Raw genomic sequence first — 12,374 nt, forward strand, 5'->3', positions numbered from 1 at the left:
CTAGCGTAGATTAATTTGCCTTTTCTAAACTTTCAAACAAATGAAATCATACAGTGTGTATACACTGGATCTGGCTTCTTTTGTATCTGGCTTCTTTCACTCAGCATAATAATTTTACATTATCTTATTGTTACATACATATATCAGGAGTTCATTGAATTCACCTACTGATGGGCATTTAGTTGTTTGCAGTTTGGGGTTATTTTGAATACAAGTGTGCAATTCTTTGGTAAGACGTGCTTTCATCTCTCTTGGGAAAGTAGTTAGGAAGTAAATTGCTCAGTTACATATTAAGTGTATGTTTAATTTTATAAGAAACTGCAGAACCATCTTCCAGAGTGGCTGTGCAATTTTGTACTCCCACAAGCAATATATGAGATTTCTGATTACCCCATATTCTCACCCAACACTTGGTATTGTCCGATTTTTAAACTTTTTGATATTCTAGTGGGTCTGCAGTAATATTTCTTTTTAGTTTTAATTTGCATTTCCCTAATGACTAATGATACTAGTCATCTTTTCTCGTACTGATTGTTTGTCTTCTCTTTTGACCCCTAGTTTTTCTTCTACATGTCTATATCACATGCTAGTATTTAGGCATCTTTCATATGTAAGCAAAAGAAACTCACTGGATGGTTTTGACCAAAAAGGCACTTTACTCACAAAATACCAGAGAAACTAAGAAAAGTTGTACAGTCAATCCTTGGGTGAAGAAGAAACAGGAGCAGGTATCCTTTAGTATGAATTTAAATATAAATAGATCCGTTTCTTACAGAGTTGACATTTAAATGACTCACTTCCAAAGCCTGCATACATCACAATTCCAAATTTTAGATTTCTGGAAGAAACAGTGCTTCTATTTGAATTAGGATCTTCTTTAGCAAATTATACTTCTTAAATGCTTTCCCTTTAAATTGTGGGTTGGGGGGGAATGTCACATTTGACACAATTTCCTCTCCTATGTTATAGTTCCTTCTCATTGCTCTGATCTTTCCTTACAGAATAGCTTATCCTCATATTCACCTTTATATGGTGATGATAAAGATTCTAAATGCACTGGGCAGAAAAGAGGACGGAAATCTGCCTCACACCCACCTCTTTGATGATGAAGAGAAGCAGACCATCAAATGGATTGTGCCCAGGTGTAACAGGTCGACATGGAAGGCAGAGTGGATGGTGGACCACAGAGCCTGGAGAACTGGGCAGAGAACTTGCTCATGCCAGAGAAAATGGACACTGGACCCCTGGGGCAGAGACCGGTGCTTCACCTGTGGAGGCAAGAGGTGACTGTGGATGCATGAGAATTTGTAGGTAAGTGATTTGAAAGTTGAGAAACTTCATGCCTAAAGATCTTATTTTCTTGGTCAAGAATTCTGACGGTGAGAGGAGAGATGGTGGCACTTGAAGAAATAGGGAAGAAAATAGCTTCAGTGAGGAATAGCTTTAAGAACCAAGGAAAATCTGAACTTATCACGCAAGGCTGGAGAGAGGCTCCAGGAGAGACTGTAGCCCACACATTTGTAATGATTCCTAAATGCATACTTTTGTAATATTTTCTCTTAAAGCCCAGCAATCTGGAATAGGGAGAGAACAGCAAGACAATTAAATTATTACTAAGACCGAACTTTTTAAGGAAGTTGCTGTAGAAGAGAAGGACTAATGTGATACAACATACTGTTTATTCTGGAAAGAGAAAAAAGTGGAGCCTTGCGTGTGAAGCTAAATTGACCTCATTGGGGTTTTTTTGTTGTTTTTTTTTGCGGTACGCGGGCCGCTCACTGTTGTGGCCTCTCCTGTTGCGGAGCACAGGCTCTGGAGGCGCAGACTCAGCGGCCATGGCTCACAGGCCCAGCCGCTCCGCGGCATGTGGGATCTTCCCGGACTGGGGCACGAACCCATGTTCCCTGCATCGGCAGGCGGATTCTCAACCACTGTGCCACCAGGGAAGCCCCTGACCTCATTGTTTTTGGTATTTGGTTTTGCTTGCGTGGTGAAGTCCTTCACATTAAGAAAGTAAAAGGAGAGACACTTGCTAATATTTCATTATATTTAACACTGGTATTGGTACTTTGCTGACTGTAAACCCCATTTTTTCATGTATTTTGTGATGAAATATGTTATTGGTAATCTTAATGGTAAGGTCATCAATATAATTACCTCTGAAAACCTCTGCTTATCCTGTAAGACTCACTTAGCTTAAAACATCTCCTCTGTATTAAATTTTCTTTAACCCCTCCAGGTCCATATATATTCCTTAATATTTTGTAAAAGTTCTCTGTTAACATAAGCCACATTGGCAATTTTGGGCACGCATATATTTCTATTTCCTCTACTAGTAATTAAGCACTTCCAGGATAGAACCAACATCTTTCTCTCATTCTTGCCTTAATACCTAGTACTTAAAATATTTATTCAGTAGATGAAAATTTTGGGGAATCAAGAGATAAAGTAGTACATCAGCCAATCACAATACATCTTTTAGAGAAATGCTTGATAATGGTAATTACTAATATTTATTGAATGCTTATGTTGTGACATTCCCTGCTGCAAGTGCTTTTCTTATTACACCTTACTACAACCCTATGATATGGGGAAACTGAGGGTTAGGTCAAGTAAGATGCTTAAGTCCACTGCTAGCAAACAGTAAAGCTGACATTTGAGGCCAGGAAGTATGACTGCAGCCTGAGTGATTAACCTGATGTCATTTTATATTACATTGGTGATGAATATAAAAGTCAGTCATGGATACATAACACACATCTACACAAAACCACAAGTGTATATCTATATATACAGAACATTGTGAATTATTTCCCCTGTTATATTTGCTATTTATTACTAGCATTATGTTCCTTAAAAATGGACTTGCTTTGATATACTAATGAAAACCTGCCTACCCTAATGGTTAATTACATTTTACTAATTTGCAGTGATGGATTGCTTTCTATATTAAATTAACCCTTGTGCTTAAATACTCATTTTCCAATGGCTTTGTAAAATCCCTGACAACAAAATCAATGCTTTAAAAAATAATAAGGCCTTCCTTCACCTGTACTTTCTTACCCTATATGCTGTTCATTCTCTCAATCATTTTTTAATTTATTTAATAAGACTGACTAAAATATTAATTAGGTTTCTAAATATTTATCTAAATGTAAAGAAAACACAGTAATCACTGATCAAAGTCCATTTGTTCTTGCAAAAATATGTAGTTAACTACATATGTGGTTAAAAATAAATGTTTATTCCTGGAAATTTAATGCAAATGTATTGTATGGAAACCATATTGTGGGGATGAACTCCGCTCTTTGGGCCTCTCACTGTTGTGGCCTCTCCCGTTGCGGAGCACAGGCTCCAGACGCGCAGGCTCAGCGGCCATACCTCACGGGCCCAGCCGCTCCGCGGCATGTGGGATCCTCCCGGACCGGGGCACTAACCCGCGTCCCCTGCATCGGCAGGCGGACTCCCAACCACTGCGCCACCAGGGAAGCCCTGAGCTCCTCTCTTAATAGATTCTAACCAGACTTGGCACTCAGTAACCAGTGAGCTGACACTGACTCACACAGTTTGGGTTTAGGTTTGTTTTTATGTAAATTTGATATATTTGGCAACATTTAAAATGAAGGAGAATTCATACAAACTCTGATTTCTGTTTTCCCTTTTAATAATCAGATCTGGCCACTGAGCCCATCTTTTTTCAAGGCAACAATTCGCTCCTACTGAGCAACGATAACTCCTTTAGATTATGAATATGACCTTATTTCCCTTTGTTCTCCCTAGTTACTGAGTTCACCCTGGTCCAACTCACTTGACTACATAACCTAGCCCATTCCTGCAGACATTTAATTTTGTCCCCCTTATTCCAAGCTGACTTTTTTTCATATAAGCACACGTAAATACCATTTATAATTTATTATTGTTTATAATTATTAACTATAATTATGTCATTATTCAGTAACTCTTTGTTTTCTACTTCTTAAACTTTAAAATAAATGGCACAGAAGATGCTAAATGAGCTAAGCTATTTTGAGAAACCCTGCAATATCTTTGGATTTTTATACCCGGGTCATAGTGCTTAATGAAAGTGACTGTTCATCCTTGACATGCTAAGAAACATGGAAGAATGCAAAAAATAAATTATGTGGCTTTCAGTTTGACAGCATCAATGTATCTTAAGGTTATGACTTTATACCCTCAATTTCTATTTTCAAGTGCAACAAAGAAAATGAAATCATGCATGAAAACTTCTAGGACAACAATGAAAGGAGTTTTCTTGATCAAAGAAAATTTGGAAATGAGGTACAACTGTTAGACAAAAATTTTTGGTCTTGGAAAATAATTTCTATTACAAAAAATATTTTTAGCATACTGAGTTGAAGTCATATTTTTCATCAATATTTTAAACTTCATATAGACTTCATCTAACCCTACCCCCACTTTTAGTCCCCTTGATGGAAGATTGCCCATTTTCTGAGGAAAAAAGTAACCAGTGTTAGTATACAGATTTTAAGAAATATAATGGCCTTTAGGAAAGCTGATGTAGAAAGTGGAAAAAAAAAGGTGACTTAAGACAGATATAATAGTTATGGACCAGCACTAAGGAAAGGTGTGAATAGGGGTGCATCTGTCCTATAATTTTCTTACAACATCACTACAAACTATACAACTGGCCTTTAAAAATATTTTGAAAGCAATGTTGATTACACGTATGAAAGGTAGTTAGATTTCCAGTAAGCAATGAAGAATTATCTTTTGGGACTCTGTCTCTATTCACAGTACCAACCTGACGTTTTAAACTAGCCAATCCATTTATTGGTTAAAAATACACTGTACACATCAATGAACAGGTTATTTCCACCCTTACCATTATCGTGTTGACCATATAGACACTCAAATCTTGCCTTAAATGTTTTCTGGAAGAAAACATGGAATAAATATAAATAAGTAAATGAAAAGAATAAAAGGCCACACTTCCTCAATGGAGTTCTACAAAACCAAACAAAAACGAAAAGGGAATGTAGAACTAGTAATTCCTCAATAGCATACATTTAGGAGTTCATAAATATTTTAAGACATAGTTGTTGAGAGCAGAAAAACTGACCAAGAAACTAAGATATATTTATCTACAAGCTGTTAAATGATCATTTGCTTATATTTTAGCATCTTGTTCTCTCTTTATCTACCTTATATTTAACATACTCTGAGAGAAACCACATACTTTCATTGGAAACACTTTTCTTGAGACTAGCTTAAGCTTTAAAAACACGTATAGGGTCTTCCATGGTGGTGTGGTGGTTAAGAATCTGCCTGCCAGTGCAGGGGACATGGTTTCAATCCCCGGTCTGGGAAGATATCACATGCCTTAGAGCAGCTGAGCCCGTGTGCCACAACCACTGAGCCTGCGCTCTAGAGCCTGCGAGCCACAACTACTGAGCCCACGTGCCCTAGAACCCACATGCCACAACAGCTGAGCCCATGTGCCTCAACTACTGAAACCCCATGCTCTAGCGCCTGTGTGCCACAACTACAGAGTCCACATGCTGCAAGTACTGAAGCCCACGCGCCTAGAACCTGTGCTCCACAGCAAGAGAAGCCACCGCAATGAGAAGCCTGTGCACTGCAACAAACAGTAGCCCCCGCTCGCTGCAATTAGAGAAAGCCTGTGCACAGCAATGAAGACCCAACAGTCAAAAATAATAATAATAATAAGAATAACATGTATGTGTGTGTCTATATTCATATTCAAAATATTGATTTTTTTTCAAAATACAGAATAATATATAAAATAGTCCCAATTCTTACCATTTTCTCTTTTATTATTGAGTAACAATTGGGGATAAATGACAAAAGTATATATATTTAAAGTATACAATGTGGTGATTTAATATACATATACATTGTGGAATGATTACCAAGGTCAAGATAATGAACACATCCTGCACCTCACATAGTTAACATTTTTTTTTTTTTTGGTGGTGAGAACGCTTAAGATCTACTCTCAGTAACTTTCAAGTACCATATCCTTACCCTCTTGACTCCTATGACAAATAAAGTATTACATAAAGTTAGAAAATTTATATTTTCCAGGAAATTGCAAAATGCTTACCACCAGTTCCTCTCCTCAAAACATTCACTATTAACAGTTTCTTATGATTCCTTTCCCTCATCAAAATATACATTTATTCACATACATGTAGCTAGTTTTAAATTTACTTTCACAAAAATGATCTTATATTATTCTGTATTTTTCGTTTTTCCATTAACATAGATCTTAGAGATCTGTTTGCACTAGCATGTATATTAATATTTTATTATTTATCATTATGGTAGAGTATACCATCATATTCATACATTGTAATGTATTAACGTGTCCCCTTTTGATGAACAGCATTTTGGTTGTTTTTAACATTTTGCTCTTATGAAAATTTCTGCACTGAGCATGCTTGTACATAAATTTTGACAGGCTTTTGTAAGGCTATTGATAGATTAAATTTCAAGAAGTGAGCAAAAGGTATAAATATTTTAAATTTTGATAGATGCTGTGAAATTGTCCTCCAGACAGAATGGAGCAACATTTATATTCCTAACAGCAAAGTATGAGAGAGCCCATTTATCCACACCCTGGCCAGCACTGGAAAAATCAAAGTATTTTAATTTTTGACAGTTTAATAGGAGAATAATGTACTTTTTTCATAATTTGCATTTTTCCATTGTTACCACTGTTACTGAGGTTGAGCATCATTTACATGCCATTTATTGTCATTTGTATTTTTTTAAAAATGCCTTGCTCTTTTAAGAAATTGGTTCATTTTTTTCTTATTGATTTGCATAAGCTTTTTGTAAATTAAGAAAATTACCATTTTGTTATTTTTCAAGTTGTTATTAATTTTTCAGTTTTGATTTTGAAATGTATTATCATCCAGAAGTTTTGTTGTTAATTTTATAAGATCAATTTTTCAATCTTTTAATTAACAGCTACTCAAAAGCCGTTTTATATTCCAATATTGTGACTAGCTTCACTCACATTTTCCTCACTTTTATTTACGGCCTCTTTTTTTTTTTTTTTTTTTTTTGTGGTACGCGGGCCTCTCATTGTTGTGGCTCTCCCTTTGCGGAGCACAGGCTCCGGACGCGCAGGCCCAGCGGCCATGGCTCACGGGCCCAGCCGCTCCGCGGCATGTGGGATCCTCCCAGACCGGGGCACGAACCCGCATCCCCTGCATCGGCAGGCGGACTCTCAACCACTGCGCCACCAGGGAAGCCCATATGGCCTCATTTTTTAAAATGCTTACTCCTTTGTGCTATTGGAAACTTATCTTGTTTGATTGTTTGTTCCAATTTTCAGTCATTTTTACACCACTTATTGAATGATACATTTTGTATTGTACTTGAAATTTTGATATGCCACAATTACCATCAATCTAATTCTTCTAGGTGTTTAGGTCTATATAAAAAAAAATCTCTTTTCTGCTTCATGGCCCTGACATATTTCTCCCTCTATCATACTATCTTAAGTATTTTCAGTAAGAATAGGTACACTTTATTGAGTGACTTTGCCTTGAAACACTTTCATTTGTTTGTTTGTGTGTTTAGTTATTTAATTAATTTTAGGACTATGACTCCCTAGAAGTGAGAGGAGGTGTGGTACACCTGACTTTCCCTGAACGCCTGTATTTGCTATCTCATTGAATTGCTTAATTTATTCCTAACCATCATACTTCTATGCAGGTATTAATTATCCAGTGTTGCAGATGGTAAAAATAAACTTCAGAAAGGTCATGTATCTTGTGCAAAGTCACATAACTAACAAGTGGCAAAGCTGAGATTCAAACTATATATGTCTGACCCTAAAGCCCATGCTTTTTCCACACCCTACAGTGTTAGATGCACTTGAAAATACTAGAAAATACTTGACAGAGTCAATTGCAGAGCAATTTCTACCAGACAATTTTTTGTTGTTATAAATAAATTTTATGGGAACAGAGCCACTGCCATTTGTTTACATAGTATCTGTGAATGCTTCTGTGCTACAAAGGCTGAACTGAGTAGCTTCATATTGCATGAAAAGTCTAAAAATCTGTCCTTTATAGAAAAAGCCTGACAACCCTTGTACTAGTGTATTTTCTCAAAACCACACTATGGTTGCCCTGCATAAACAGATCAACTTTGTTTATGTGAACAAAATGCCAGGTAAGAATTTTCAACATTGATTCAATATTGACTGATTCTTCAACTCCCGTCACCTTGTATAAATGCTTGAGGCACCATTTATATTAAAACTTGTACTTATTTAATTTTGTCACTATACGATGAAACCGTTCAACTCATTGATGTCATTCAGAAAAGTGAATAAAATTTCAGAAGGTAAATTGATCAGTGGAGATATTTATAAGGCCTAGATATGTCATAAAATACCTTGGAGAACACTCTTTTAAGCTTTGCAGTAATATGAAAAATTTTAGAAATATTCAAGGGATACATCAAGAATAAAAAACTGAGTTCAATGTAATAAGGAAATAGTACTGTCTATATACTATGCAAATTTAAGAGGAGGCCAAATAGACATTAATGATACTGATTATTTACTTGAATTTTCATTGCTAAAATACTTGAGCCATTAGCCAATTAACATAAAGTGCAATTTGTGAGATGTGGGAGAGGGAAAATGTCGCTAGAGTATATCCAAAGTGATTTGATTCCGAGAGCCAACTGAGCTCTCAGCAGCTCTGCCTCTTCAGCTCCTTGACTGGCGACCACATCCTGTGGTACTCAAAGCGTCTCCTGCAAATGTCACCTTCCTGCTGAATGACCTCTTCCTTCTGAACTTGTATAGAGCTTGAATTGCGTTTAAATCAATTGTGAATAATTTTTAGAAAAATGTGAACACAAAAATTCAGGGCTTATTTAAATTGATAAGGAGTAAAAATTAATAATATGCTTCTAATCAGGGTAAAAATGACTTCCTATCATTATTTACTTGAAGAATAAAGCTTTTCATATTTCAAGGCAACCTATATTTTTATCCGTACCCTAGACCAAAGTTCCTCATCCTTGGCACTGTTGACATTTTCAGCCAGATGGTTTTTGGATGTGAGGCTGTTCTGTATATTGCAGGATGTTTTCCAGATTCTCCAGTCTCTACCCACTGGGTGGCAGTAGCAACCCCCGGGCCCCTTGCAAAATTAGCCCTGGCTGAGACACTGCCCTAGATAAAGATGTGTGAAAACCTGTATCAGAACCTGTACTTTATCATCTAGTTAGTCATAAAAACCATGGTTTAAATAGGCAGCGTGCTGCTCCTCTTGTGCTCTTTTTCTTGAGAATTATATTTATTTATTCATCTTTTATGGGGAAGCAATGTGAAGACTCAAATGTTTAATCTTCAAATTAAACTATCTTTACCACTAGGCTCTGCCATTTGCTAGCTGTATGGCTTGACAAATTGCTTGACCTCTAGGGGGTTTCAAGTTTCTTCTGACAGGAATAATATAAAGTACTTAGCACTATGCCTGATATATGTTAAGTGATTAACAATTTGGGGTTATTATGGATGATTATATTAAACTGTATTATGATTAAAAATATTTTTTCCTTCCCTATAAAAATATTTTATACTTTCATCTTATGAATTTCCTGTATGGCTTGCTTTGGCCAATAAGTTGTGAGTGAAAGTAACCACTTTCAAGAAGAGGCTTTAAGAACCGTTGTAATGGTCTACTACCTCTACCCTGGCTCTCTCCTGAAACCAGCGATGTCTCAGATAGGGGCTGTTCCTTCAGCCTAGGACCTGTTCCCCCAGAAGAAAGATGACATGGAACAGAACAACAGCCTGTGATAGACATATAACTTGAACTAGGAATAAACCTTGGTTGTCCAGAAGGAATGAGTCGTAAGTTTTTTGTTTCTGTTTTTAACTGCAGCCTGTCCTGGCCTAAGGTAATTGATAAAATTATTTATCAAACATTTCTTGAACGTATATCACATGCCAGACATTATGTTATGGATAAAGCGATTAGCAAAACTCTCCATGCTGTTTTAGAACATAGATTTCAGTGGTAGAGAAGAGAAAAAATGGTATTAAACATAACACACTGTGATGGAGGCAGCTACCGATAGGGGACAGGGAAGAGCCTCTTTGAGTTGAAACCCTGAACAGAAAGGCAGAAAAAGAATCAAGCTAAAGGAAGTATAAGGCAGAGAAGCGTGGGAGCATGGGACATTTTCCTTTAATGGTGAAGAGTTGGGAGGGAACGGAGCATGCAATGCATCAGAACAGGAAACGGAGATGCCACAGATAGTTTAAAGACATATTGACGCCCATGTTCTGAAATTTGAGATTTATCTTTCAGTCAAAGGGAAACCATCAAACATTTTTTAAAATAATTTTTTAAAAAATTATTTATTTTATTTTTAGCTGCATTGGGTCTTCGTTGCTGCACGCGAGCTTTCTCTGGTTGCGGTGAGGGGGGGCTACTCTTCACTGCGGTGCCCGGGCTTCTCATTGTGGTGGCTTCTCTTGTTGCAGAGCCCAAGCTCTAGGCGCGTGGGCTTCAGTAGTTGTAGCACACAGGCTCAGTAGTTGTGGTTCGCGGGTTCTAGAGCGCAGGCTCAGTAGTTGTAGTGCACGGGCTTAGTTGTTCCACGGCATGTGGGATTTTCCCGGACCACGGCTTGAATCCACGTCCCCTGCGTTGGCAAGCAGATTCTCAACTACTGCGCCACCAGGGAAACCCCCCATCAAACATTTCTAATCAGGAAAATGACAATGTCCTAAATTATCAATTTGATCATTGACTGTCCCTACTTATTGCCTCTTTAGAAGACTTAATGCCCTTGCAACATTACTTACAGATGTTCATCTGTGTCTGAATATCTTATTTCTCAGAGCCAACTCAAAGAATATACGTGCTTCTAATGAGCCAACATTCAACTTTTCTAAGATTGAAGTTATTACTTTGAGAGATTATGATCCTAAAAGTAATCTGGAAAATTCACTTATTGAATATCATTAGATGTTTACTTCCTGTTGAAATGTTGCCAGTGATGGTGCACTAAGGTAGTGTTTCAGGGAGAAAGATAATAGCAGCAAGAGAAATAACAACAACAACAAAAACACAATACTGAGCAAGTCCAAAATAGAAATGCAAAGTTGTCATTGAAAAGGTTTCTGGAAATGGAAGACTCATCTCTTCATTATTTGAATTCTCCCTATGTGGGATTCATAAGGAATCATTGTCATTTTGTCATTTTTTCATTGGGGCTGGGTGGATCTATTCCATTGATAATAATGCCATCCTTTATAGATTTTCTGAAAGCTGTTTCTTGCTACAGAATACATTCCTAACTGATAAATCAGGACACTCAGCCCTTCCAAGAACTGTGTATCCATTATTGTCATCATCATCTTATTATTATTATCATATCATTATCATTATTGCTATTATATATCAAGTGGTTCTGTTCTCATGACTACACTCTGAGATACAGCCTCATCGATCATAACTGTGATACATGGCCACAGTCAACTGCAAAGGGATACAGAGAAAATGAGTTCTTCGTTTTTTAACTTCTATAGCCACTCTGTCCAATTTTATAGCCACAAGTGATTATTTAAATGTAAATTTAATTTTTTATATTGGACTATAGTTGATTTACAATGTTGTGTCAGTTTTAGAGTACGACAAATTGATTCAGTTATACATATACATATATCTCTTTTTCAAATTATTTTCCCATTTAGGTTGTTACAGAATATTCAGCAGAGTTCCCTGTGCTATACAGTAGGTCCTTGTTGGTTATTTATCTTATATACAGTAGTTTGTATACGTTAATCCCAAATTCCTAATTTATCCCGCCCCGCCACCTTTCCCCTTTGGTAACCATAAGTTTGCTTTCTAAGTCTGTGAATTTGTTTCTCTTTTGTAAATAAGTTCATTTTTACCTTTTTTTTTTTGGATTCTGCATATAAGCAATATCATATGATACTCGTCTTTCTCTGTGTGACTTACTTCACTTAGTATGACCATCTCTAGATCCATCCATGTTGCTGCAAATAGTTAAATAAAATTTAAAATTTAGTTCCGTGGTCTCAGTAGGCAGGTTTCAAGTACTCAAAGCTGTATGTGCCTAGTGGCTACCATAGTCCTCTGTGCACCAGGTATAGGACATTTTCATCATCACAGAACATTCTGTTGGAAACTGCTGCTCTATAGTAAAGACATGTAGTGGGGAAGAAGTTTTGCGAAACTTCCATACTGCCAGCATGGCTAATATAGAGCAGATCCATGTGCAAGTGTTCTTTTAAAAGATTAATAATCATTTGTCTATTTTTGTTGAAACCCAAATATTTTATCTCCTTACTAACATTTTATATT

This window comes from Phocoena sinus, chromosome 9 (assembly GCF_008692025.1).
Source record: "Phocoena sinus isolate mPhoSin1 chromosome 9, mPhoSin1.pri, whole genome shotgun sequence".
Lineage (NCBI taxonomy): Eukaryota > Metazoa > Chordata > Mammalia > Artiodactyla > Phocoenidae > Phocoena > Phocoena sinus.